Source organism: Elephas maximus, chromosome 2, assembly GCF_024166365.1.
Source record: "Elephas maximus indicus isolate mEleMax1 chromosome 2, mEleMax1 primary haplotype, whole genome shotgun sequence".
Lineage (NCBI taxonomy): Eukaryota > Metazoa > Chordata > Mammalia > Proboscidea > Elephantidae > Elephas > Elephas maximus.
Window position 1 is genome coordinate 229,622,741 of NC_064820.1, and position 26,095 is coordinate 229,648,835.

The 26,095-nt window shown below is 46.0% G+C and overlaps 1 protein-coding gene across 11 annotated transcripts in view; it reads left to right on the forward strand.

The window, feature by feature from the left end:
- ADARB1 (adenosine deaminase RNA specific B1) overlaps positions 1-26,095 on the forward strand; it is a 215,279-nt gene that overhangs the window by 25,717 nt on the left and 163,467 nt on the right. Inside the window, exon 1 of one of the 11 annotated variants that reach the window (XM_049875045.1) lies at positions 12,260-13,324. The exons of the other annotated variants lie outside the window; for them this stretch is intronic. The gene's annotated coding sequence lies outside the window, so the exon portion shown is untranslated. Of the gene's footprint in view, positions 1-12,259; positions 13,325-26,095 lie in introns of those variants that run through there. 11 annotated transcript variants of the gene reach the window in all.

The following is a 26,095-nucleotide window of genomic DNA, read 5'->3' on the forward strand; positions in this document are numbered from 1 at the left end:
AATGTGTCTCTGTTCCCTAGAGCATGCTGGTGGGTGGGCTCTGCAGGGGGACCATAGGCACCCAAAGTTTTTGGTTGTAAGGCCTGGGAGGTACCAGTTATCCATGGACCCCTCTCGCGGGTGGCTGGGCAACCTAAGTGGAGCTGCCAGTCCTTAGGTCTCTGTTGTGGGTAGGTGAGGACCTTGTTTAATAGGCAAAGCAATGTCAAACGTCAAACACCCACCTCTCCACCGCACAGCTGAAATGGTTGGAATTTTCCAACAAGGGCCTATTGTCCTGAAATTGGCCCACACAGGTCCATGCAGAAGGGAAAGGTGCTCAAGGTCCACGGACGGTTTATGCCTGGACAGGAGCTGCTTCTGTCCTGAGCTCCCCCAGTTAATGGAGCTAGTAAATTATCTTTTCCCCCAGTTGCAAATTTTTTCCTTCCCCAAGGCCAGGAGGACGGCTCCAGGTGCTCACCAGGGTCTATCTCAGTCCCGGGGATTCAGCCGCTGAAGCCGGCTTGGGGGTGTGGAGGGCACAGTAAAATATCTGCAAGTCCTTAGCTTTTGCGGAGAGCGCTGTTCTCCTCAGGTTCCAGAGGTGTGAGTGGGCTGTGTGGCTGCTCCTTCTCCCTGAGGAACCTGAGGCCAAACGCTAGGACCAGCCCGCTGCTGCCGACTCTGAGAATGGTGCCCGAGGGCTCCCCGCGATTCAGGTCCGGCAACTCCTCTCCGCTTCTGAATGGTCTCTTCCTTCCCCTGCCCCTCGGTTCATTGTCTAAGCTTGCCTTTGATGCTCAGGGCTCCCCGCTTGTCACAAATATGCTCGTTTCACTTGTTTTTTCAGGTCTTTGTTGTAAAGAGGGCTCAACGGAAGCGCCTGCCTGTTCCGCCATCTTGGCTTCTGGCTCTTCTAGTACTTTTATATTTTGTTATTCATATTTACCTTGTTAATCTATGTGAAATTTAATTTTGAATAGCTCAAAATGGGGATCTAATATTTTTTCCAGTTGGCTAGCCAGTTGCTTCAATCATTGAGTAGCCTGCCTTTTGCCCTTTGCCCAGAAACACCACTTTTACAATATACTGAATTATTTTTTCAGATATATTTTCTAATTGTTTTTTTTTCCTGTGTAGGAAAGCTATTGATTTTTGTATGTTGATGATGTTAACAGCTTGTCATTTGTGTCTTGGGTTTTCTAAGAGGGTAACATTGGGCAAATAATGCCTCTTCCTTTCTAACCTTTATACCCTTTTTTTTTGTTGTTGTTCATCGACTAAAACTTCTGAAACACTGATGAATGTAATGTTGGATAATAGCAATGATTTGCAGGCTTCTTCTCTTGTTCCTACCTGTAATGTGAATGCCTCCAGCGTTTCCCCATTAAGTGTGATATGTACTGTAATTGTTTTGTAGATACTCTTTATCTAGTTAAGCAACTTACCTTCTCTTCCTAGTTTGCTGAAAGTTTTTAAAATACTCTATATCATGAATAGCAGAATTTTATTGTGTGCTTTTTCTGCATCTCTTGAGATGATCCTATGGGTTTTCCCCTCCAGTCTGTTAATAGAGTAAATTTCACTAACACATTTCCTGCTGTTAAACATTCTTGCATTCTGCTTTTCTTTTAGCACACTGCAAATTAGATTTGCTGTTTATTTTTGGACATGTCATCAAGAAAGAACAATTGCTAGAAAAGGACATCACATTTGGTAGAGGGCCAATGAAAACAAGAGAAACCTTCCATGAGATGGGTTGATACAGTAGTCACAACAGTGGACCCAAACATATTAAAAATCATGAAGGTGGCGTAGGACCTGGCAAGGTTTTGTTCTGTTACACATAAGGTCACCATGAGTCCGAGTCATTAACTTTTTTTAATGAGTACCCACCCATAGCTTTTTTCGGGATAGAGCTTATATACTGTAATGTACATACACTGGTGTGCCGGTGAGCACTTAACGGCTGGCTCCCTAGTAGTAAAAAGCCCTGATTTGTAGCGCTTCCCGATCTCTTTGGTATAAGTATTCCCACTGTGGCCATTTCAAACTACCAGTGAGTCATGTGGCTTGCAACATTCCCGAACATTTCAGTCCTCCCTTGGGAGCCAGTCTGTGCTGTCCCCAGTGTATACTGGAAAGCTGAACAATGCAGCTGCATGGGTTTTATGCATGTATGCACGTGTGTCAGCTTCACTGAGATCAACATGTAGAGCAGGTTTGTAATCAGGCTTCCTCTGGCCCACCCAAGTCAGTACTCCCACTGGCTGTTCTCACCCATCGCCATAGCTTCCTTGCTTTTGGCTTAAATACCTAGTTTATTTTCAGGCCATTCTTGTTTCTTATTCTCTGCACTTAAAGCTCTACATGTCTCCTAAGAACTGCTTTGGCATCCTCATTTATAGATAATAAAGCATAAGGCTTGTAATGACTTCCATTGAAGACTGAGCGTCAGACCTGTGATGAGTATCATGGCGCTGACTTTTCAGAGGACAGTGCAGCTTCCGTTAAATGTGAGAAATGCTGTCATCTTATACTGAGTCTGCTGTTAATCTTCCTTTGCATTGATTAAAACTCTTGTTTTCATTCATTTTTGCGATCATTCAAGAAGTATTTTTTGAGCATCTGCATAGTAATAAAAAAAAATTTTTTTTACTATGTATCAGCCGTTTTGGATGTCAAGGGTATATAAGTGAGTAAATTAACTCCATCCCTTTCTTCATGGAGCATACATTCACGTGTTTTCCTTTTTGATTGTCCTTCCAATTTTCTTCTCACTCAGACATCCACTGTCTTTGCCCCTGGTGTAATCTTAAGTCAATCCAATGTTTATATGATTTCTTCCCCTGCTTCAGTTCTGAAATTTCCTGCTTAGATACTAGTTGATGTTTAGCTTAACTATTTATATAAGAGACTATCTCAGGAATAGATTTGACACATCGAACACTAATGACCAAAGACCAGATAAATTCTCCCTGGGGAAGGACATCATGCTTGGTAAAGTAGAGAGGGTCAGTGAAACAGAGGAAGACCCTTAGCAAGACGGATTGACCCAGTGGCTGCAACAATGGGCTCGAGCATAACGATGGGATTACATCATACATGAAAAAAGCAAGAGGTCATTGAAATGAACAACATAGATGTCAGAAGAGACTCTGAAACTTGCCCTTGAATGTAGAGTAGCTAATGCAAAAGGAGGAAATGATGAAGTAAAAGAACCTAACACAAGATTTCAAAAAGCTGCCTGAGAAGACAGAGTATTATAATGAAATATGCAAAAGCGTGAAGTTAGAAAACCAAAAAGGTAGGACACACTTGGCATTTCTCCAGCTGAAAGAACTGAGAAAAAATTCAAGCCTCGAGTTGCAACATTGAAGGGTTGTATGGGTAAAAAATTGAATGACGCATGAAACATCAAAAGAAGATGGAAGGAATACACAGAAATACCATACCATAAAGAATTGGTTGATGTTCAGCCATTTCACAAGATAGCATATGATCAAGAACTGATGGTATTGAAGGAAGAAGTTCAAGCTGCATGAAGGCATTGGCGAAAAGCAAGACTCCAGGAATAGACGGAATACCAATTGAACTGTTTCAACAAACACACACGATGCTGGAAGTGCTCAATTTGTCTGTACCAAGAAATTTGGAGGAAGCAGCCTGGCCAGTCAACTGGAAAAGATCTATATTCATGCCTATTCCAAAGAAAGGTGATCCAACAGAATGTAGAAATTATCGAATAATATCATTAATATCACATGCAAGTAAAATTATGCTGAAGATAATTTGAAAATGGTTGCCGCAGTACATCAACAGGGACCTGCCAGGAATTCAAGCTGGATTGAGAAGAGGATGTGTAACAAGGGATATCATTGCTGATGCCGTATGGATCCTGGCTGAAAGTGGAGAATACTTGAAAAATGTTTGCCTGTGTTTTATTGGCTATGCAAAGGCATCAGACTGTGTGGATCGTAACAAATTAATAAAAACATTGCAAAGAATGGGAATTCCAGAGCACTTAATTGTGCTCATGTGGAACCTGTACATAAACCAAGAGGCAGTGGTCTCCAACAGAACAAGGGAGTACTGTGTGGTTTAAAGTCAGGAAAGGTGTCACCATACTTACTTAATCTGTATACTGAGCACATAGTCTGAGAAGCTGGACTATATGAAGAAGAATGCAGCACAAGAATTGGAGGAAGGCTCGATTAACAACACGTGACATACAGAGGGCACAACCTTGCTTGCTGAAGGTGGAGAGGACTTGAAGCACTTACTGATGAAGATCAAGGACTACAGCTCTCAGTATGGATTACACCTTAGCATAAAACAAAAATTCTCACAACTGAACCAATAAGCAACATCATAATAAACAGAGATTTATCAAGGATTTCCTTTTACTTGGATCTGCAATCAACACCCATGGAAGTAGCGGTCAAGAATCAAACAACATATTGCATTGGACAAATCTGCTGCAAAAGACCTCTTTAAAGTGTTAGTAAGCAATAATTTCATCTTGAAGACTAAGGTGTGCCTGACCCAAGCCACGGTATTTTCAGTTGCCTCATATGCATGCAAAAGCTAGACAATGAGTAAGGAAGACTGAAGATGAAATGATGCCTTTAAATTATGGTGTTGGCAAAGAATATTGAATATACCATTGGACTGCCAGAAGAATGAACAAAGATTCTGACTTGGAGGAAGTCCAGCCAGAATGTTCCTTAGAAGCAAGGATGGCAAGACTTCATCTTACTTACTTTGGACATGTATTAAGGAGGGACCAGTCCCTGGAGAAGGACATCATGCTTGGTAATGTAGAGAGGGTCAGTGAAGCAGAGGAAGACCCTTAGTGAGATGGTTTGACACAGTGTCTGCAGCAATGGGCTCAAGCATAATGACAGTTATGAGGATAGTGTAGGACTGGGCAGTGTTTTGTTCTGTTGTACATGGGGCCATTATGTTTTTACATTACCAAAAAAAAAAAAAGGCAAACCAAACCCGTTGCCGTTGAGTTGATTCCGAATCTTAGCAACCCTATAGGACAGAGTACAACTGTCCATAGTATTTCCAAGGAGCAGCTGGTAGATTCAAACTGTTGACCTTTTGGTTAGCAGTGGAGCTCTTAACCATGTACCACCAGGGCTCCGGTTTTTACATTAGGAAAGGTTAAATTTTAAAAGGGTTGTAATGACACAGTAATTGGAAAAGTTGAGCAATGTGGTACTTTTATGGTGTGTGACTGTCGTTGCCACACTGCATGTCTAGATGTTGTGTGATTGTGTCCCCTTCAGGGGGGCCTCTATTTGTATTTCCTGAGGGCAGTAGAGTGGTCTGGGCCACTGTGACATCATCTGTGTGGCTGGCAGCTCTTGGGGTTGGGGGCTTGGTTAATAGCACTGTGTACGCTATTGCGCTGTTTGCTGTGTCCTTCGGTGTCGTGTGAGCAGAGAACAAGATGTCTGGCCCCCATTCTGCAGGCCCCAGTCCAAGGAGTTTGGTGGGTTCCATGCAGAGGAAGAGTCAGGGGACCAGGAATCTGGGAAATATGGGTGTAGGGTACTGGACTTTGGAAATCCATCTCTGCCCGCCTTTCTGCTTCATTCATTTGGATCTCTGCTTTCTTAGTCCTTTGCAGGATGAATTTGACTTTAATTTAAAAATCAGTATTTTACTTTAATAAGAGAAAAATATTCAGAACAAGTTAAGAGACCCTAGAGATCAACTTTCCTATACTGAGAAACAGAGTGTGGGATGCACATCTGGGTGTAGGCCCAAGCTTCTGGCCCAGGAGTCCTGTCTGCAGGGAAGGGACTTCTGAGGAAGGACAGACCCCCAGGTGGCAGCTCCCTTCCTAGCCGCTGGCCAAGAAGGTGTGGCCCTGCTCTTTGCTGAGATCCCAGGTCAGCCCGCTCCCTTTCCCACCCTGGGCTGTCCTACAGCCTTCCTCACTGATGGGTGATGCGCGCTCAGCTGGGGATGGAGAGAAAGCCCAGAGGCCCTTTGTTTGTCAGATGACTCTTGGCCTCTCCGGAGTGAAGGAGAATGCCCTCTCCAGACTCTGTTCTGTCTGTCACGTTGGAGCTGGTGGATGAGAAGGGGGTTTTAAAATGGGTATGAGAGAAAAGTACTTTTGTTGTGAAAGTATATTCTGTTTTTTTTGTTTGTTTGTACCGTTATACCTTGGAATCTTAAATCTTTGAAGGTAACAGGTATGGGGATTGAGTCTTAATTTGAAGGTTGAATCCTTGTAGATTACCCTTTGAATCTCAGTCTTTTTCTTCGTCAAGTTAATTTTTCCGTCTGTTGTACTTTTGTTGGATTTTTAAATATAGATACATTTTATTTATCTGTACTTAAATTTTTATCGGTCAGCCAGCCAGACTGATAGCAATAGTACAGTGACATAGGAAAAACAAAACATTTTCCTGCAAAAATTACAGTCCCGAGCAAGTTAGGGATTGTACCAAAACACAGACGGAGAGGAAATCAGGGAAACTCTTCATAGCTTATGTCTAACCCCTTAGCTCAGCAATACTTTAAAATAATAAGTATTTTCTAGTAAATCACAGTTTTATAAAATAGAGGTAATTCTCCATCACACAGTTTTATATTTTTTATTTCTTTTTTCCTGAGGGTCGGTCATAGAACCTAAAGATGTCAAAATAAGTATTCTGTCTGGTTTTCTAAGCCATGAAGATCTTCATCCTGTTTTTTCAGAGACCCCAGGGTATTGAAACCCTTTTGATGAGTCTCAATTCATACTCCTCTCCTCCAAACATTTACACAATGTTTTTATTGTTAGCTGCCATCGAGCTGGCTCTGATCCGTGGCAACCCCATGTATAACAGAGTGAAACACTGCCCAGTCCGGCACCATCTTCACGATCATTGGTGTGCTCGAGCCCATCGTTGTAGTCACTGTGTGTTTTGAGTGCCATCCCGCCTAGGGCGATCATCTTCCAGCAGTATATTGGGCAATATTCTGTTGTGATCTGTACGGTTTGCATTAGTGTCATGGATTGAATTGTGTACCCCCAAAATCTGTGTCAACTTGGTGAGGCCATGATTCCCAGTATTGTGTGGTGTCCTCCATTTTGTAATTCTCTTAATGTTATAAATCATGATCTCTTCCTGTGGTTAAAAAGGATTAGGGTGGGATGTAACACCCTTGCTCAGGTCACATCATGATCTGGTGTACAGGGAGTTTCCCCGGGGTGTGGCCTGCACCACCTTTTTATCTCTCAAGAGATGAAAGGGAAGCAAGCAGAGAATTGAGAGAACCTCATACCACCAAGAAAGCAGCACCAGGAGCAGAGCATGTCTTTTGGACCCAGGGTTCCTGCACGGACAATCTCCTCAACCAGTGGAAGATTGATGACAAGAACCTTCCTCCAGAGCCGACAGAGAACGCCTTCCTTTGGAGCTGATAGCCTGAATTTGGACTTCTAGCCTACTAGACTATGAGAGAATAAACTTCTGTTTGTTAAGGCCATCCACTTGTGGTATTTCTGTTACAGCAGCAAGAGATGACTAAGACAGTTGGCTAATTTTTGGAAGTAGACCACTAGTCTGTCTCAGTCCGGAAGCTCTCCAGAAAGCCCTTCACCATGGGGTTTGAAATACTGGCGTTTGACCCTGGTTGTATTTGAAGTACTGGTGGTGTAGCTCCCAGCAACACACAAGCCACCACAGCATGACACACTGACAGACGAGTGGTAGACTTACTCAGTGGGCGTGGGCACGATGAAGCCCAGGAGATCCATGCCCAGCTTTACAGTAGGAGCAGCCCCAGGAGGAAGGAAGGAGCACACCCCTCACCCTGCTGTGATTGAATTGTACATCCCCATTGGAGTCACGTGGGAGTTAGCTGTGGGTGGTGAGCACTGAGGTCCTGCCTGAGCACTTTGCTGGAGTACATTCTGGTTTTTCTCAGCAGCCCCAGGGGGCATCTAGGCCCCCAGCAACAGAGTTCTGCCTGCCCTGGATCTGGGGTGGCAGGGTATCATGAACTGAATTGTGTTCCCCCCAAAATATGTGTCAACTTTGTTGGGCCACAATTCCCAGTATTCTGTGGTTGTCCTCCATTTTGTGATTGTAATTTTATGTTAGAGAAGAGAGTATTAGGGTGGGATCATAACACCACCCTTACTCAGGTCACCTCCCTGATCCAATGTAAATGGAGTTTCCCTGGGGTGTGGCCTGCACCACCTTTTTTCTCTCAAGAGATTAAAAGGAAGCAAGCAGAGAATGGGGACCTCATACCACCAACAAAGCAGCGGCTGGGAGCAGAGCAGTTCCTTTGGACCTGAGGTGCCTGCACTGAGATGCTCCCAGACCAAGAGAAGACTGATGCATCGCAAGGACCTTCCTTCATAGCTGACCGAGAAAGCCTTCCCTTGGAGCTGGCACCCTGAATTTGGACTTCTAGTCCACTGGACTGTGAGAGAATAAATCTCTCTCTGTTAAAGCCGTTCACTTGTGATATTTCTGTTATAGCAGCACTAGGTGACTAAGACACAGGATCTCCTCTCCCGGGTCTGATTTCAAGAGTGTCCGCCTATCCTAATGACAGGGAGAGAGAATCCAGGCATCCTATGGGTGCTAAGCCCTCCGAGCCACACTGTCTCCATCCTCTGATCTGCTGGTGGTTTTCTGCCACCTCCTAGATTTCAGTTCCGTGGCTGTGCAGCCAGGCCTGTTTGTAGCTAAGGCTTAGGATGCTGGAAGGTACTTGACCTGCTGAGGCTACATGCTCTCGTCCCGGAAGGCTGCCAGTGAGTGGTCACAGTGGTGTCTGCTTCCTTCCTAGCTGTGCTGTTCTCTTCAGAGGCTGTGGGGAAGGAGGCCCAGGACCGCCTGTCACTGGGGGTCCCAGCAGGTATGCAGAGGATGTGCAGTCTGCCACCCAGGGGTCTCGGGCCCTGGGTGGGGGCTTTGGACAAGGCCTCCTTGGATTTTCAAGTTACACCCTGAGAACTTGATCACTTTGCATTCTGCCGGTTCAGCCTTTGGGTATGTGTCTTGTATCTGCCCTACTGAGTGCCTTCGGAGGAGGCTCTTGGCCTCATTGGGCCTGGTCTCCCTGCAGAGTACACAGTGGGTGCTCAGAAAACGTTTGGTGACGCGAATCCAGTGACTTGCCTTGTGCCATTTAGTTTCACTGGGGATTTATAACCACAGATTGAGATTGTTCTCACCTTCTGACTCATCTGATGTGACTTTTTATTCACAGAACTTTAAAAGGTGGTTTCTTGATTTTAATATTATATGTAATGTTCCCTCATTGAATGTACTGTGAACTGCCAGAAGAACGAATAAACCTGTCTTGGAAGAAGTACACCCAAAGAGTGCTTCTTGGAAGTGATGGGGAGACTTTATCTCATGTACTTTGACATGTTATCAGGAAGAACCAGTCCCTTGTAGATATCATGCTTGGTGAGGTAGAAGGTCAGCAAAAAAGAGAAAGACCCTTGATGAGATGGATTGACACAGTGGCTGTAACCATGGGCTCAGACATAACAGTGATTGTGAGGATGGCACAGGGACTGGGCAGTGTTTCCTTCTGTGTACATGGGGTTGCTATTGAATTGGAAGCGACTCAATGACACCTAAGAACAACTCTCCTAAGATGGGTTGCTGGCGATTTTGTGTTTAAAAAGCGTGGCACTTTGGAGAAATACAGTATATCAGGTTAGGTGTTCAAAACATTCTGAAGCATTTTTTACAACTCCATAAGCAGTTGGGTTTAAAACATGGTGAATTTTTGTGGCTTGGTAAAGGTCAATAGTGTTTATCATCTGTCAGGCCGTGTGCCATGTGTCTGTCAGGCCGTGCGTCTTTCAGGCTGCGTGTCAGCTCCCACTGCTGAGTTATAGTTTCCCAAGTGCTGGAGCCCGTTTTGGATCCAGTACAAGTTTGTTGTCTGAAATTTCCTTTACTCTGGGGAATCTTCTAGTAAAATTTTGAAAGCTTTTGATAATCCCTACGATGTTTTTGAGTTAGGGATTGGGGAAGGGATGTATTTTTATCGTCACTCTGGCATTGGCCTTGCTCATGTTGGTGCCTCCTGGGCGTCCGCACAGCCATTGCATTGGGTCGTCATGTTGGGCCATCATATCGGCGATGCACCCCTTGCGTTGAGAGAAGGACTGTGGTGTTTGTGTCTTTTTTTGTCTCCTTTGTCCTCTACTTCACAACAGCATGTGTGGCCCTGCCTGTAGCTCGGCCGTGTTCTGAGCCCAAACATGGACTTGCTGGACCATCAAAGCAGCTGTCCTGTTAGCCTCTTCTCTCACATTGCTCTTCCCTCCCTCCCGGTCCCTTCTGAATGCCGGTGGCATGTGAGCTCTGTGACTGGCACCAAGTGGGGATACAGTGAGGCGCACGTTACACGTATGGTCCTTGCTCTCATGGAATTTCTAATGATACAGGCTGTTACGGATTGATTTGTGTCCCCCCAAATTGTATTAACTTGACTAGGCCATGATTCCCAGTATTGTGTGATTGTCCACCATTTTGTCATCTGATGTGATTTTCCTATGTATTGTAAATCCTGGCTCTACGAGGTTAATAAGGTGGGATTAGCGGCAATTATGTTAATGAGGCAGGACTCAATCTATAAGATTAGGTTCTGTCTTAAGCCAATTTCTTTTGAGATAGAAAAGAGAGAAATGGGTGGAGAGACATGGGGACTTCATACCAACAAAAAAACAAGAAAAAAACCCCAGTGCTGTTGAGTCGATTCCGACTCATAGCAACCCTACAAGGAGTCAGGAGAATAGCGAATCCTTTGGACCCGGGTCTCTGGGCTGAGGAGCTTGTTGACCAGGGAAGGTTGATTACAAGGACCTTCCCTGAGAGCCAACACAGAAAGGCTTCCCCTGGCGCTGGCACCCTGGATTCAGACTTCTAGCCTCCGAGACTGTGAGAGAATAAACTTCTCTTTGTTAAAGCCATCCACTTGTGGTATTTCTGTTATAGCAGCACTAGATGACTAAGACACATATACATGTACCACGTAATCACACCAGTAAATGTGAAATGTCAGCTGTGACAGAGAGAGCCCTGTGGTACATTGAGGTGTGTGAAAAACCTTCGAGACCTTGACTTGGGAGCGGGGAAGGTGTCCCGGAGGTGGTGAGGCCTGTGCCTCGCTGTGCCTGCAGGGAGCCTGTATTGTCCTCCTCCTGGCACCATCACCCCCTTGTCCTCCCTCCCTCCTCAGCCTGTCCTGGTCGGGGTTTCCGCCTCACCTGTCCTCTGAAACAGCTTGTCTGGTCACTAACAACCTCTCTCTTGTCAAGGCCAGTGGCCAAGATTTTGTGCCTCTCTTCCTTAGCCTCTCAGCAGGATTGACTGTCTGGATTCTGGGAGGCCAGGCTGGCCTGGTTTCCTTCCCAGGGCAGCCTTCTGTGCCGCCTTCCTCCTCCTGAGATTTCGAGTCCAGGAATTCTGCTGGGCTCGGGCGTCTGCCTGCACTCTCATCCATTCCTCCCTGACTCTCGGGCCCTGGCTTTGTCCTTGGTCTGCTGCTGGTGCTGCTCCAGCTTAACACATCCAGCTTGGACCTCCACCCCACCCCTACCCCCGGGCTTCAGACTGGCCACTGTATGTAATGCACGCATCCCTTGGCCGCACTGCTCTGGTTCCTGCCCCATCCCTGCTGTCCACATGTCCCTGCTGGTTCAGGCCTAGACCTGGGTGACACTTGGACTCCTCTTTCCCCTCAGTGTCTCTGTGAGTCCTGTCCGCTCTTCCTCCTAATCTGGCCCTTTCTGGCTTTTCCCTTTGACACCCCATTGCCTGGTTTTCCTGGGCCCAGACCTGCTCTGCTGCAGTCCTGCCTCCATGTGCTCACTTTGTAGAGGCAGATCCAGCATGCTCCCAATCCTCTGCTTGACGTCTTCACCTGGGGAAGTTGCTTCTCCGAGAGAAATTCTACAGCCTCTCTCCTGGCCCCTTTCCCTCTACTTGTCCCTGGTTCGCTTCTTTGTACACACCTGATGCCCCACCACAGGGCCTGTGTCTCCTGTCCCTCCTGCTTGTGATGATGGGACCCCGGTGTTGATGAGGATGCTTTCGGCTCCTGGCAGAGGCCTCCGGACCGTCCTAGTTGTAGTAGTCGCTCCTGTCCTCTGCCGTCCACCCTCTCCCACATCGCCCTGTCCTATGAGCGCGAAGTCACCCTGCTTGTTTGCCTCCCTGCCCCCGTGTGCAGGCCCTTGGAAGGCAAAGGTGCCTGCTCACTGCGTGCACGTGATAGCCTGCCCCGTGTGTGCTCCTGGTCACTCACCTTGGCCCTGTGCACGGCTGAGGTAGAAAACCTGGCCAGAATGGCTTTCTGGTAGATTCCCTGTGACCCCTGGGCCCTACCTACCAGGGAGTCTGGAGGTGGGCAGTCCAGAGCTGGGGCAGCAGCCCCCGGCCGCCATCTGTATTTCCAGACCCTTCCATCTCTCCATTCTGCGATTTCAAAGTGCAGCTTTTGTCCTCATGCCTGGTTCCTCGGGCCATGTGGTGACTGTTCTGTCTCCAGCCTAGTGTTCCAGCAGCAAGTGGGGAAGCAGGAAGGGGTGGTATCTATATCAGGAAAACACAAAGCTTCAGGAAGCCCTGCGTTTCCGGCTCCTTGGCAGGAAGAGTGTTGTACAGTCACCTCTGGTTGCCAGGAAGTCTGGGCCAGTGTCTGTGCTAAACAGAGTCAGGCTCTGTGAGTGGGAGGGGTTCTAGAAGTAGATCTTGGGTAAACAAGGAGCAGGGGCTCCCACTGCCATAGCAGCCGGGGGTTTTAGGCTATAGGTACTCGTGCCAAGAGTGGCTTAAGCCATTGCATGTTGGGTGCTGTATCACGCATCCATTTCTCACATCTCAAGTTCTGTACCAGTTGAGAGGAAGCCACATGCCGTACACAGGCAGATGGAGGTCAGATGTGGGCTCTGGTGGTGAAGCCCATTAGAGGCGTGGCTTTCTGTGACCTGGTGGTTGCTAATACCTTACCCCAGATTAGACAGACTTACCCACCCAGGCACCAGCCTGGCTGGGGCAAGTGTAGGGTGCCCTTGGCAGGAACACATCCCTCTGCCTGGCAGGAGAACAGGCCAGCGTGCCTTTTTCTGTGGGCAGGCCCAGCCAATGGAGGGGAGAGGAGGGTGAGGTTGAGCCAAGGAGGCCAGCTTCCTCCTGGCAGGCATATCGGTCTCCACTCATCCTGTGGGGAAGCGTGAGCAAGCTGGATTCTCAACATAGGGGACCGGAGGAGTGGGGAGTAAGTGCCCCTCCCCATGTGGGGAAGAGGAAACGAGCTGGATTCTCAACACAGGGAACCCTGGGAGTGAGGAGTAAGTATCCCCTCCCCCTTAAAAAAGAGAAGAGCCTTGCTGTAGCTCATGTAAGAAGACTTTGGAAAGCAAGGGAGCTGTAAGGGGCAGTTGGTCAGGAGTAGGGGCTAGAGTTAGCATCTGTGAGCTGTTGGCCCTCCTGCTGCGTCCTGGGCTCCTCACACTTGAGGCTCCACACACCCTGAGCTCCTGACCGCCCACGCCCTGGTGAGCTCAGTGCATCTCCATCTCCAGGCTGACGAGGCCTTGCAAACTGAACATCCGAAATCAAATGCTTTATTTTCTTGCCTTTCTCTGACACCCACCCAGTTGCTAGAAACCTGGCAGTCACCCCGGATTCCTCCCCTCGTCTCGCCCGCCGCGTCCCATCCATGAGCACATCTCGTGCTTATGGTCCCCGTGTCTGTCCTCAGCACAGGAGACCTCTTCTCCAGTCTCCGCGGCTGCCCTTACCCTTGGACTGCCGCCATTTCTCATGGGGCCTCCACAGAAGCCTTCTGTCCAGCCCTGTCTTCCCCGTCTGCATGGCTGTCCTCCACACAGCAGCCAGGACGAAGGAGCCAAGACATTCATGTCGCTCCGTGCTCACAGCCCCTCGGTGACCTAACTTGGCCTGCCTGTCTTGTCAGTGTTGCCTCCTCCCATGTGCCCCTCTGTGGTCCTGGCCCAGGCTCACTCCTTGCATCCACCACACATGTTCCCACCTTGTTGCTTTCCATGGGTGACTGCCCCTCTGCCTGGGAGTGACCCTGTGCTCATTAGATGTCTGCCACCTTCTTGGAGACTGCTGACCCCGTTTCCAAGGTGCCCTCTGGGTTTCCTGCTAAGAGGCAGCCAAGTGAGAGGGTTATTTGCGTGGTCTCTAGAACTGGACTGCTTGGGCTTTAGACCATCCTGGCTCTGTCACTTACTAGCTGTGTGACCTTGGACACATTACTTAACCTTTCTGGGTCTCAGCTTCCCCTTCTGCAAAGTGGGCATAATAATAACCACCTCATTATTGTGAGAATGAAATGATTACATAAAGCAGAGTGACAGTATCTGTCAGTAGCCATGCTAGATAAGTGAGGTGGCTGCTGTGATATTATCATTGCACCGTGTTAGTTTCCTTTGTAGCAGTGACCCACATCTTTAGTCTCATGGATGTTGCTTCTCCCTGTGGGCAGGGAATTCACCAGTTTATGCTGGGCACCTGGCAGAGCACCTTGTAAAGAGGGGCAGGAGCTTGGTAAATAATTTCTCACTTTACGTTTGAGCCTCACTGCCTCTGCCTTGGAGCTGGAGATGAAGGCCAGGTTATTCTTAGAATTTTAAGTTTATAGGCCAAATGGAAGTATCTTTCCCTGTACAGCAGAAAAGATCCCAATATAGGGACATATTGTTCCCCTCACCAACAAAATGAACACCTTTTGAGCTGTTTTACCAACAGGTGGTGGAACCTGAAGTGCCTTCTCTAGCTGTGGAGGTGAAATCTGACAGGTGCTTGGGATGGAAGGAATCTTTGGGTTATAATCTGATAGAAATGTTCACCCATGCCCTCAACTCTCAGGATTTCTCTCTAGGGTGGTGGATTCAACATAGCTCCTTGGGAAAAAGCTTGGTAGTTGGAATCGGTGAAGTGTGATTTTCTGTGGAAGCTCAGCATTATTCTTTGATGTCATCCTTGAATGCCTCGTGTAAAATCCTAACTGTTAAATTAAGGGTCTTTTTATTTTGGATTGCTATCTGAGCCTTTAAAAAAATTTAACATTTACATTCAGTGTGAATCAATTATTTTAAATTGTTTGAATCCTAGCATAATTACTAAGCAGCATGATGGGCCGCCCAGAGTGGATGCTCAGGACCTCCTGGGCCTGTGTATGCACGCATGTGCCGGACGTCCTCTGGGCTGGCACTCCTGGGATGCTCTCTAGGGTTATGATGGCCCTGTGGCCACTTTGGGCACCCGCGTCCGGGTGTGCCTGTCAACCAAAGACCCCAGAGAAGGGTGTGTTTCCGGGGAGTTTTCTGTGTGCTGATGGTGGTAGAAGGTTTACCTTCCAGAATCTGCTTTAGGCTCAGTCCCAGAATCTGACCTGCTAAAAACATTGACCGATGTTACAGGAAGTGCTGCAGATGTGGCATTACAAAGACAAAGGCAGACAATAGTGTCAGAGTTTGTGTGAGCTTCGTAATGCAGGTGCACTGCTGTCTTCCGTGACTTGATTTCACCTTCGTTTCCCCCTCAGGATTTTAAAAACCTGTGTTTTAAAAAAAGGCACTTTTAAGTTGTAAAAATGACTCAACATACACAGAAATAGAAAAAAGCAGCACGCGAAGGCTATATACATGGACTGTTCAGTTAAAAAGGTAGCACAGAGGCACTTGTTGGAGGTGAGGCCACAAGAGAAGGAAAGTGCTGTACCAGTGACCGACTAACCAGGCGGGGATTTGGGGAGCCTGTCCGGATCGTGGCTGTGTCGGTCATTATCCCAAAGTTAAAGGCAGCGTCACACCTGAGACCCAAGTGAGCAGCCAGTTCCCAAGGGAACTGAATTTTCTGAGCCCTCTGCTTAGAAAATAGAAGATTTAGGGAGCCCCTGCAAGCCCCACCCACTCCACCTGGAAATGCGGAAGTTTCGCACACCACCCGGTCGTTTTTTGACTTTAAACGTTTAATGAACCAAAGTAAAAGGTAAAATATCTTCTTTTGACATCCGTGGTGGAGTCGTAGGTACCCAGGGTTCCTCCGCCCGGGTCTAATAAACTTGCATCGAGAGCACAGCAGGACGTTGTGTCTCCTTCAGTCTTGTTCATAGAATCCCAGGAGATGTGGGAACCAGGGGTGGGGTTTGCTTTCTGGACCATCTGTATCGCCGAAGTCCGGGTTGGAGGTGGCCGGCTCGCAGACGCAGTCCCGGCGGGCAGCTCCGGACAGAGTGGCGGGTCTTCCTACCAAAGGCCGGGCTGCAGGGCGAGCGGGGCCAGCAGGGCGAGTGTTGCCCCGGGCGCGGACAGCGGGACACCCGCGCGGAGCTGCACGCCAGGCAGAGGTCGGCTGGCCGTGGCATTGGTGGCTGGGGCTGGGAGCAGGGTGGCGATGGGCCCGGGCTGTGTCTCCCCCTGCACTGGCAGGAGCAGGGCCGCCAGCAGCAGCAACTCCAGCGCGGGCTGGGCCGTCATGGCCGGGCGCCCTCGGAGCCACTGCGCGTCCACTGCGCGTCACCTGGGCACTTGGGCTCCCTTTCCCTCTGATGAGCTCTTGGTGCTGCTCTGGTAGGACACTCGGCGGCTCCTCTCTGGGTGAAGTCCGGTCGCTCTTACTGCCTTAACCCCCGCGGTCCAGTTAACGGTCGTGCAGAGAACCCGGCGGCAGCGGCGTTCGGCTCTTCCGCGCGCCTCGCGAACCCTGCGCGTCCAGGTCCGCCTTGCGCCCTGAGTGGAGCTGCCCGCAGAGCCTGCGCATGGCCCGGAGCAGGCGGCTCCGATAGGCAGTTTTCGTGGCTCACACTCGTGGCTCACACCTGGAGAGCAGGGGGTTCGGGAGGGTGCCGTGGGCCTGGTGGAGTGGGTTGGTGCTTAACCTGAACCCGCTTCGCAGTACTGCAGCTGCGTAAACCCCATGATCTGTTGGTTCAGTGGAAAGCAGAAAACATTTCCTGCTAAAGTAGACACGTAGAGTGAAACAGAAGCCTTGAAATTATGCTAGCTTATTTTAGTTTACCGATGGGTTAATTTTACAAATGTTTTTTCTTAGTGCTTCTCAAAAATTGTGGTCAATGTACAAAATGTATTTCCTCCTCGACTGGAGTTTAAAGGACACCTTATTTCTCAAGTAAATCAGGGATACTTTTGCTTTTAGAAGTTGTCGTGAACTTTACCATCGAAAAGAGCATTAAAATGTTTTTCTCCCCAAGCAGAAAGCATGTTTAATTTTACAAATACTGTATACTTAATGCTGAAACATTGGAATTCTGATCAGTCTTGCTGACTGCTACAAGGTTAAAAAAAAAAAAGCCACTTAAAATTGTATAAAAGAAAAAAGTAGAAAGAACAGTGCACATGTTTTTGCCAGAAAGTGAGCATACTTTGTGCTTATTTTTATGCTAAATAGTAATTGTTAGTGTTACTTTCTTTACTTGGTTTGAGGCTCTACTTGTTATCAACACTAGGGTTAAAAAAAACTTTTATTTTTTTTAATTTATAGAATTAACACATATCCTTGGAAATACTTGTACAGCAGTTGAAATGAAAAGTTCTGGCTTCCTCACCGTCCTTGCTCTCAGAGTGGACAGCTCTTAACAGTCCCACCTGGTCCAGTATCCAGTGGGAGAAGGCAGTTTCCTGGGAGCACGTTTGGGGTGCTGTTATCAGGAGTGGAGCCCTGGTGGCACAGTGGCTAAAACACTCAGCTGCGAACCAGAAGGTTGGCGGTTCAAACCCACTGGTCACTCCCGTGAGAGAAAGATGTGGCAGTCAGCTTCTGTAAAGATAATAGGCTTGGAAACACTATGGGGCAGTTCTACTCTGTCTATAGAGTTGCTATGAGTCGAAATCAACTTGATGGCAATGGATTTTGGTTATCAGAAGAAGGGAGATGGATTCAATGTAGGCAAAGCCAGCTCCTGCCCCAAGTATTAATTTTCAAATGTATGTCTGCATAGTCATACAAAAGAACATATTAAAACAAACAAAAAATGTGGGCCCATGGGTGAAGTAGTGATTCTACGGCTGGCAAGAAATACACAGGATGACCCTGGAGCATCTCATAGTGCCAGAAAGTAAGAGCATACTCAAAACACAACACAAACAAAAATCCCACATTAATGGGGTGTGTCAAAGGGACACAGGAGTCAACTGAAATACTTCACAATGGCCAAAATGGAACCATTTGAGCAACAAAATAGTGTTGGGTTATAGCCCAAAGTATAAAATAACTCTCACTGAGTTCTTACTGATACAAAATAAGTAAATGGGGAATAGACAAATCTCCTATGCAGAAGAATTACAAATAATTTATGTAGATACTCTGCCCTTGAGGAGGCAGAGCTTAACTCCCCACTCCTTGAGTGTGGGCTGTGCGCAGTGACTTCCTTCCAAAGAGTACGGAATGGGAAGGAGGGAACAAGAGTAACTTTACAGTGGAGAAAGCTGACAAATACTACCTCAGCCAGATGATCAAGATCAACATCAAAAGTGATAAGTCATGTTGATTGGATGTGTATTAGTTTCCTAGGGCTGACAGAACACATTACCACAAGCTAGGTGGCTTAAAACAACAGAAATTTATTCTTTCACTGTTGTGGAGCCCAGAAGCCTGAAATCAAGGTGTCTGCAAGGGAGGCTTTGAGGGAGGATCCGTTCCGTGCCTTGCCTGCTTTTATTCATTTTTTTCTTCTTTTAGAAAGTCCAGGTACCATGTCCTCTGGGGGTCCCTTCAGTCTCAGCCGGACCGTTAACTCTGGTCTTTTTACTAGAATTTGAGTTATGCATCCTTCTTTTCTCCTGCTCCATGAGAAATTCTCTGTTGTGTTCCCTGTCAGGGTGGTCATTGGTGGTAGCCAGGTACCATCTAGTTCTTCTGGTCTCAGGCTGATGGAGTCTCTGGTTTATGTGGTCCTTTCTGTTTCTTGGGCTCTTGTTTTCCTTGTGTCTTTGGTGCTGTTCATTCTCCTTTGTCCCCTGAAATCATGGTCCCCAGACCCATACTCCTGCTACTCTGTTCCTCAAAGTGTTTGGTTGTATTCAGGAAACTTCTTAGCTTTTGGTTTGGTCCATTTGTGCTGACTTCCCCTGTATTGTGTGTTGACCTTCCCATCACCTAAAACAGTTCTTGTCTATTGTCTAATTAGTGAATACCCCTCTTCCTCCCTCCCCACCCTTGTAACCATCAAAGAGTGTTTTCTTCTGTAAACCTTTTCTTGAGTTCCTGTAATAGTGGTCTCGTACAATATTTGTCCTTTTGGCCTCACCTGATATTTGGTGGTTGCCACAATCCTTGGTTTGTAGATGCAGCACTCCCATCTTTGCTTCCGTCTTCATATCGCCTTTTCCTCTGTGTCCTTACTTCTCAAATCTCCCTTTTCTTTCTGTTTTAAATCCTGTCATTGGATTTACAGCTCATCCTAATCCAGGATGATCTTGTCTCAAGATCCTTATCTTAGTTCCATTTTCAAAGACCTTTTTTCCAAGTAAGATCACAGTCACAGGTTCCTGGGGGTAGAATTCGGATATATCTTTTGGGAGGCCACAATTCAATGTGCTACATATGTACCCTTGATGTGATGTGATGAGAAGGGCACTTCACGCCCCCCCCCCCCAAAAAAACCCATAACCCCGGTCTAATCATGAGAAAAAACCAGACGCATGCCGTAGAGGGACCCTCTACACATACCTGACCAGTGCTCCTGGGAACTCTCAGTGTCATCAAAGACAAGGGAAGTCTGAGAAGCTGTCACAGCCCACGGGAGCCTAAGGAGACATGGCGACTAAATATAATGTGATGCCTTGGATTGAATCCTGGAACAGATAAGTCTACTAGGTAACAACTAAGGAAACCTGAGTGAACTATGGATGTTAGGTGGTGATAATGATCATTATTGGTCATTAATATGTAATAAATGTACCATACTAAGGTAAGATGTTAATAATGGGGGAAAATGGGTGTGGGATATACAAGAACTCTATGTGATCTCAATTTTTCTTTAAATCTAAAATTATCTAAAAATAGACTATTACAAATAAAAATAGTGTTTAAAAAAACTGCTATTTCCTTAGAAGCTCCTATTGTGTCCTTATCCTCTGCCTCAGGTAAATACTATCCTGACTTTCATCTTAATTGTTCCTTTGGTTTTCTTTGTAGATTTACCGTTGTTTTTCACCCTAAATAGCCTTTAGTTTTGCAAAACCCAGGAGCAAGCACAAACTTAGCTTCCCAGGAAGGGTGTATTATTAGTCAGGGTTCTCCAGAGAAACAGAACTGATAAAATGTACATAGATAGACAGATTTATTTTAAGGAATTGGCTTACAAGATCCTAGTGGCTGGCAAGTCCAAAATCTGTAGGTCAGCCAGCGGGCTGAAAACTCTGACATTCTTGTGTCCTAAATTGGAATCTGTAGGCCTAAACGTAGGCTGGAAACTGCGGCAGGATGTCTGTGTTACATTTTTGAGGCAAAATCCTTTATACTCAGGAAACCTCAGTTTTTGCTCTTAAGGCCTTCAACTGATGGGGTGAGGCCCACCCACCTTGTGGAGGGTGATCTGCTTTACCTCAGGCAAACTGATTTAAATGTTAATCAGGTATAAATACATTCGCCAAGAACCAAACCCGTTGTATCAATTCCAACTCATAGCGACCCAGTAGGACAGCCTACAACTACCCCATGGGGTTTTCAAAGAGTGGCTGGTGGATTCCAACTGCCAGCCTTTTGGTTAGCAGCCATAGCTCTCAACCACTGTGCCACCAGGGCTTCACATACCTTCACAGCAACATCTAGACTAGTGTTCGACCAAACAACTGGGCACTGTAACCTAGCTAAGTTGACACATGAAATTAACTATCAGAAAGGGGTAATACTGCCAGTGAAGGTTCCATGGGAATGTGGGGGCAGGGGGAAGTGTGGGTGGCAGTGACTGGTAATCTCCAGGGCCCTCACTCACATTTTCACATAGGGCCCTCAGGCAGTGTATTCACAACATCATGTATTTTTGTAAATTTTGCAAAAGTGAGATCTTTTAACTCAGTTCGGACCTCCACAGACCCCTCTATCATGCCCCTCGGCTTCCGCTCCCCGACTCTCTCTTTTGCAGGGTGGTATTGAATGGCCTTGGGTGTCTTTGGGATCCGGCTAAGAGAAAGTTAGGTTGTGGACATGTATGTGTGGGTTTTCAGCTACTCTGTGGAGAGTTAGGTACTGTCAACTAGTCAGGTGTTGTCAGTCTGGGTTCTGGAGGCCTCTTCTGCAGCCCGAGGCATACAGGTAAGGGCCAGAGGAGAGGGTGGTGCCCACTATACCCACTTAACCCAGGACTCTTAAGATCAAGGTGAAGATCCCAGGGGAGACGAGGGAAGAGTTGGCTCCGTGCAGGTGCAGGATCAAGGCAGGGACCAGCTTTAGTGTAGCTTGGAGACACAGGTGCGCTGAGTGACAGGTGTAGGGATGGGCCAGGGAGAGCTTGAGATGTTTCTCAGGGAGAGGATTTTCAGAGAAGATTTTGGGTGAACTCTTGACAGGATCGTAGTTGCTAATGGTAACCCCTAGCAAAGTTGAGGTTTTCTGTTTTTGGCAGTCGGAGGGGCAACCACAGTGCTGCAGGGAATGCTGAGGGGCTCCATATGTGGAAGGAGCAAGCAAGAAGGAGCTTTGGAGGGCAGGGACTTCCCATTCCAGCCTGCTGGCATCCTGTATAGTTTCAGATGCTGCCTCCCTGCCTGGTGAGCTCCCTGCAGCCGGCCCAGGGGGCCTTGCTCAGGAGCGCAGGCCACCCACACACACACCCCTGGAAGTCTTTTGGGGTGACTGCTGGCTGCAAGGGGCCATGAATAAGAAGCCTGCGCTCTTCCCTGGGGGGAAACATTCCCAAATGAAGGGAACATGCTCCAAGTGCAGTCGAGCCTAAGGCTTTGAGTCGAAGCCTGTTTGGCGGGGTGTCTTAGTGTCCTGGGACTGCTGTGACAAAATATATCATGAGTGGGTAGCATTAAAGAACAGGAATTTATTGTCTCACAGTTCTGGAGGCTCGGAATCTGAATCGGGCTCCAGCTGTAGGCGAGGGTCCCACCTTTTCGGTAGCTCTGGGAGTTCCTTGGTATTCTTGGTTTGGGGATAAAGCCCCACGTAGCATTTCCTCTGTGTCTCTCCGTGTCTATTTTCCTTCTTTATAAAGGCACCACTCAGAAGAGATTAGGTGGAGGGCCCACCCTTCTCCAGTATGACCTCAGTAACATAAAAGATAACTCTTAGTTCCAAACAGGGTCACGTGCATGGTACAGGGGTTAGGATTTCATCATATCTTTTGGGGGGGACTCAATTCAGTCCATAACACAGGGCAATGTGAGGACAGTGATGCCACGGGAACCTTACGGGCTCAAGTCCTAGGTGATTTTTCTCTTCTGTTTCGGATACCCCATTGATCCTTTGTATTTTTACCACTTGACTGGGTAATTTATGATCTTTAGAGGAGCATTTGGTTTCGTTTTAGCCTTTTAAGTGTGCTAGAAGAGATGGAAAGCCTGGTTTCTTGGATGCTCCTGATTGATCCCGCCCACCTCAACTGCTCTCCCGAGCCCCGGCGGTTCTCAGATCACAGTTGATTGAATATACTTCAGATCAGACAACCCAGGAGAGTTAGCCCTGAGGAAAATATTGAATTTTTTTGAACTTTGTAAAGGCGAAAGCACTCTACCTTGAATTGTTTTTCTGGTCTCTATTAGATTTTCTCCATACAGAAATACACATGACTGGGTCTGTTTCTGCACATGTAATTTTAGGAGCTGGCCTCCTTCGTGAAATGGATGGGGGCCGTGGGAAGACGTTGGGCTTGAAGATGAGATTCCTGTCTTCAGTCGTGCTGAGCAGCTTTATGAACGTGGGAGGAGTTTGCCTTTATGGTGCCCATCTATGAATTTCAGCTGAAATCAACTTCTCTGCCTTTTTGTCTGTTTTGCTAGTGGTACTGATGCCTTTGTCCTTTAAAACAGCTGTAGAGGGATATCAGCAACCTACTGTAGGAACGCTTTTGTAAGAATTAAAGCTACCTGATGTCACTTCACGTTTCAGGATTGTTTGCTTCTCAACTTGTGGACTATCTAAGGTCTTAACTTGTGAACCCTCTAAGGTTGTTCTTAGATTCTCAACTGTTGTCAATAGGATGTAAAGCTTTCGAAGTTCACTTTTTTTCTTTTCCATAGCAGTGTTATTTCCTTTCTTTGTCTGTATTGCAATTGTATCCTGTAACAGGCTTATTAAATTCCCTGGGAGATTTTTATAGGTACCTTCCTCCAGTTGGTTACGTTGCCAGCTGCCGAGCTTAAGGCCCTTTTATGATATTTAACAAAGCTCTCTGTGTTTAGTGTGGGCTGCAGTTGTGTTTAAAGCTGCAAAGTAGACTAGTATATTAGATACAAATATAGACCTGTCAGTTCACTTATCTTTTTAAGTGTGTTCATCCTAGTTTCTCTCCAGCCATCACAACTACTCAACCTAGGAACAAAAGGAGGTGCATAGAATCGTATACTGTGATGCTTCAGTCAGGTTTTCCAGATGCGCGTCTCCACCTGTAATCCTGACGTGCACGGTGGGGCCGTAGGTCGCAGGTGTACTTGCCATCTCTTTTCTCTCTTATGCTCCCAAGAATGATTGTCTTATGAATCAGCCCAAACAAAAAATTAATTAAAAAAATGAATATTTCCAACGACTTGTTTCTTATTTTTTGATTATTAGCCCACTTTACTTTTACAAGCCACGTTTAGCGCTATCTTTCGTAGGCTAGGTAGGGTCCTTCCAGTGAAAGGTCCACTGGGCCAGAAGGGAACTGTATGTTAGTGAAAGTTATACTCGTGGTTTAAGATAGAAAAGATCACTGGAATACTAAGCTAATAAATTCTGATTCAGAAGTATACTAACTCTTTATTTCAAATTCTGATTTAAAAATTAACATTTAGAAATTAAAAATTTTTCTTTTCAGGACCCACAGATGTCAGTCCTTCAGTATTATTGAAATTGAATGTGTCAGGATAAATTTGGGGGATGCAAATTTGTGTCTTCCCCCACCAGTTATACTCCCCCAAAGAGGGAGTAGGTGCTGTACTTCATTGCCTCAGGGTAGGGCTTGTGACGAGGCAGAAAGTACAAGTTGCACAAAACGCAGGTGTGCAGTTTAATTAATAAATTACCACGGGAACCCTAATGTACCCACCAGCCAGGCTGAGAAAAGAATTAGAAAAAGCAAAGGCATAAACTTTGGAAAAGAAACTGTCTCTGTTTGCAGTATATCTGAAAAGCTGTAGAGCGGTATTGTTTAATAGCACTTTCTGCAATGGTGGAAATGTTCTGTTTATGTACCGCCCAGTACAGTAGCTAGTGGTTATCATATTGGATGGCATAGCCCTAGAGAACAACAATAAAAAGAAATCAAATGATAAAGGAATTCACCAAGGTTGAATTCATCAAGCAGAAATATAAAATTAATACATAAACATCAATAACTTTCATATAAACAAAACAATAAACAGGTAGAAGATATCATGGAAGAAACAACCCCATTTACAATAGCAACAATAAAGTTAAAGTACTCACGGGTACATTTCATAAGAACTGTTGAAAACCTAAGTGAAGAAAACTGTAAGACTTGTTCTTGCTTAGGTTGTCTCAGCATCATTAAGATGTCAGTTCTCCCTAAGTTAATTTATAAATTTAATGGGATTCCAATAAGAATATGAACACAACAGTGGTCTTTTTTTCCCTTGGGTTGGACATGTTGATTCTAAAGTTCAAATGGAGAAACCAACATACGTGAATAGCTAGAAAGTCAGAAAAGTAAGAGCTAAAAAGAAGAGACTAGCCCTATCAGATATTAAAACATGCTGTAAAGCTTCTGTGGTTCAGACAGTGTGGTCCTGGGCATGGACAGACAGGCCAGTGGCATAGGAAGTTCAGAAATACACTCAAATATAGATGGAAATCTAGTATATGATAATGTGGTATCTCAAATCTCTGAGTCAAAGGTGAACTTTTTAATAAATGATATTAGGATGAAGGGATGCCATTCTGGAAAAGACAGCATCAGATTTATCCTTAACACCATATACAAGAATGAACTCTGAGTGGATCACATTTGATTTATACCTTACACCGTATACAAAAATGACCTCCAAGTGGATCAGAGAACTAAAGGTAAAAAAGGAAACTATACAAGTACACACACACAAAAAAAAATAGGTGAATATAACCTGTATGTTGGAAAAGGCTTTTTAAAAAGTGTGATTCAAAAGTTTGATTTGACAGAAGAAAAGATGGGTGCCTTTGAAAAAATCTTTTGCCAAAAACAAACCAACCAACCAACAACAACAAAAATCCACTAAGTAAAGACAAAACACAAAAAGATCAACTGTGAAAAATTCCTTGTAACGTATCCCAAAATATTTTACACACAAGTATTTTAAGAGTCAAGGGAAAGAAGACCAAAATCCTGTAGGAAAACGGGCAAAACACATGAACAGATAACGCGCGCGTGCATGTGCGTGCACACACACACAGAGTGGTATAAAAATGGCTTTTAAACTTCACTAGGGTACACAATCTTCTCACACAGCAGATTGCCAAAAATTTAAAAGCTTGACCATACACTTTGTTGGCTAGGCTATGGGGAAGCGGGTACTCTCATGCATTGACGGTGGAAATGCAGAATGGTACAACCTTGTGGAGGATAATTTGGCAACGTCTAGAAAAGCTACATAGGCATTTACCCTTTAACCCAGCAACCCACTTCTAGGAATTTACCCTGAAGATACCCTCCAACAGTACAAAAATACATATCCACAAGATTATTCATTGCAGATTATTTGTAAAACATTTGAACATAGGTGATTAGTTGAATAAGTTATTTTACATCATGTGGAGTATTATGCAACTGAAAAAAAGGTATGAGGATCTCTAAAAACTGATATGAAGTAAAAAAAGCTGAGTGCAAAAATATATGTAGTATGCCACCTTTTATGTAAGAAAGAAGATGAAAGTGTACATATTTCTACTTATTTTTGCAAGAAGAAACATGGGAAGAAAATTAAGTT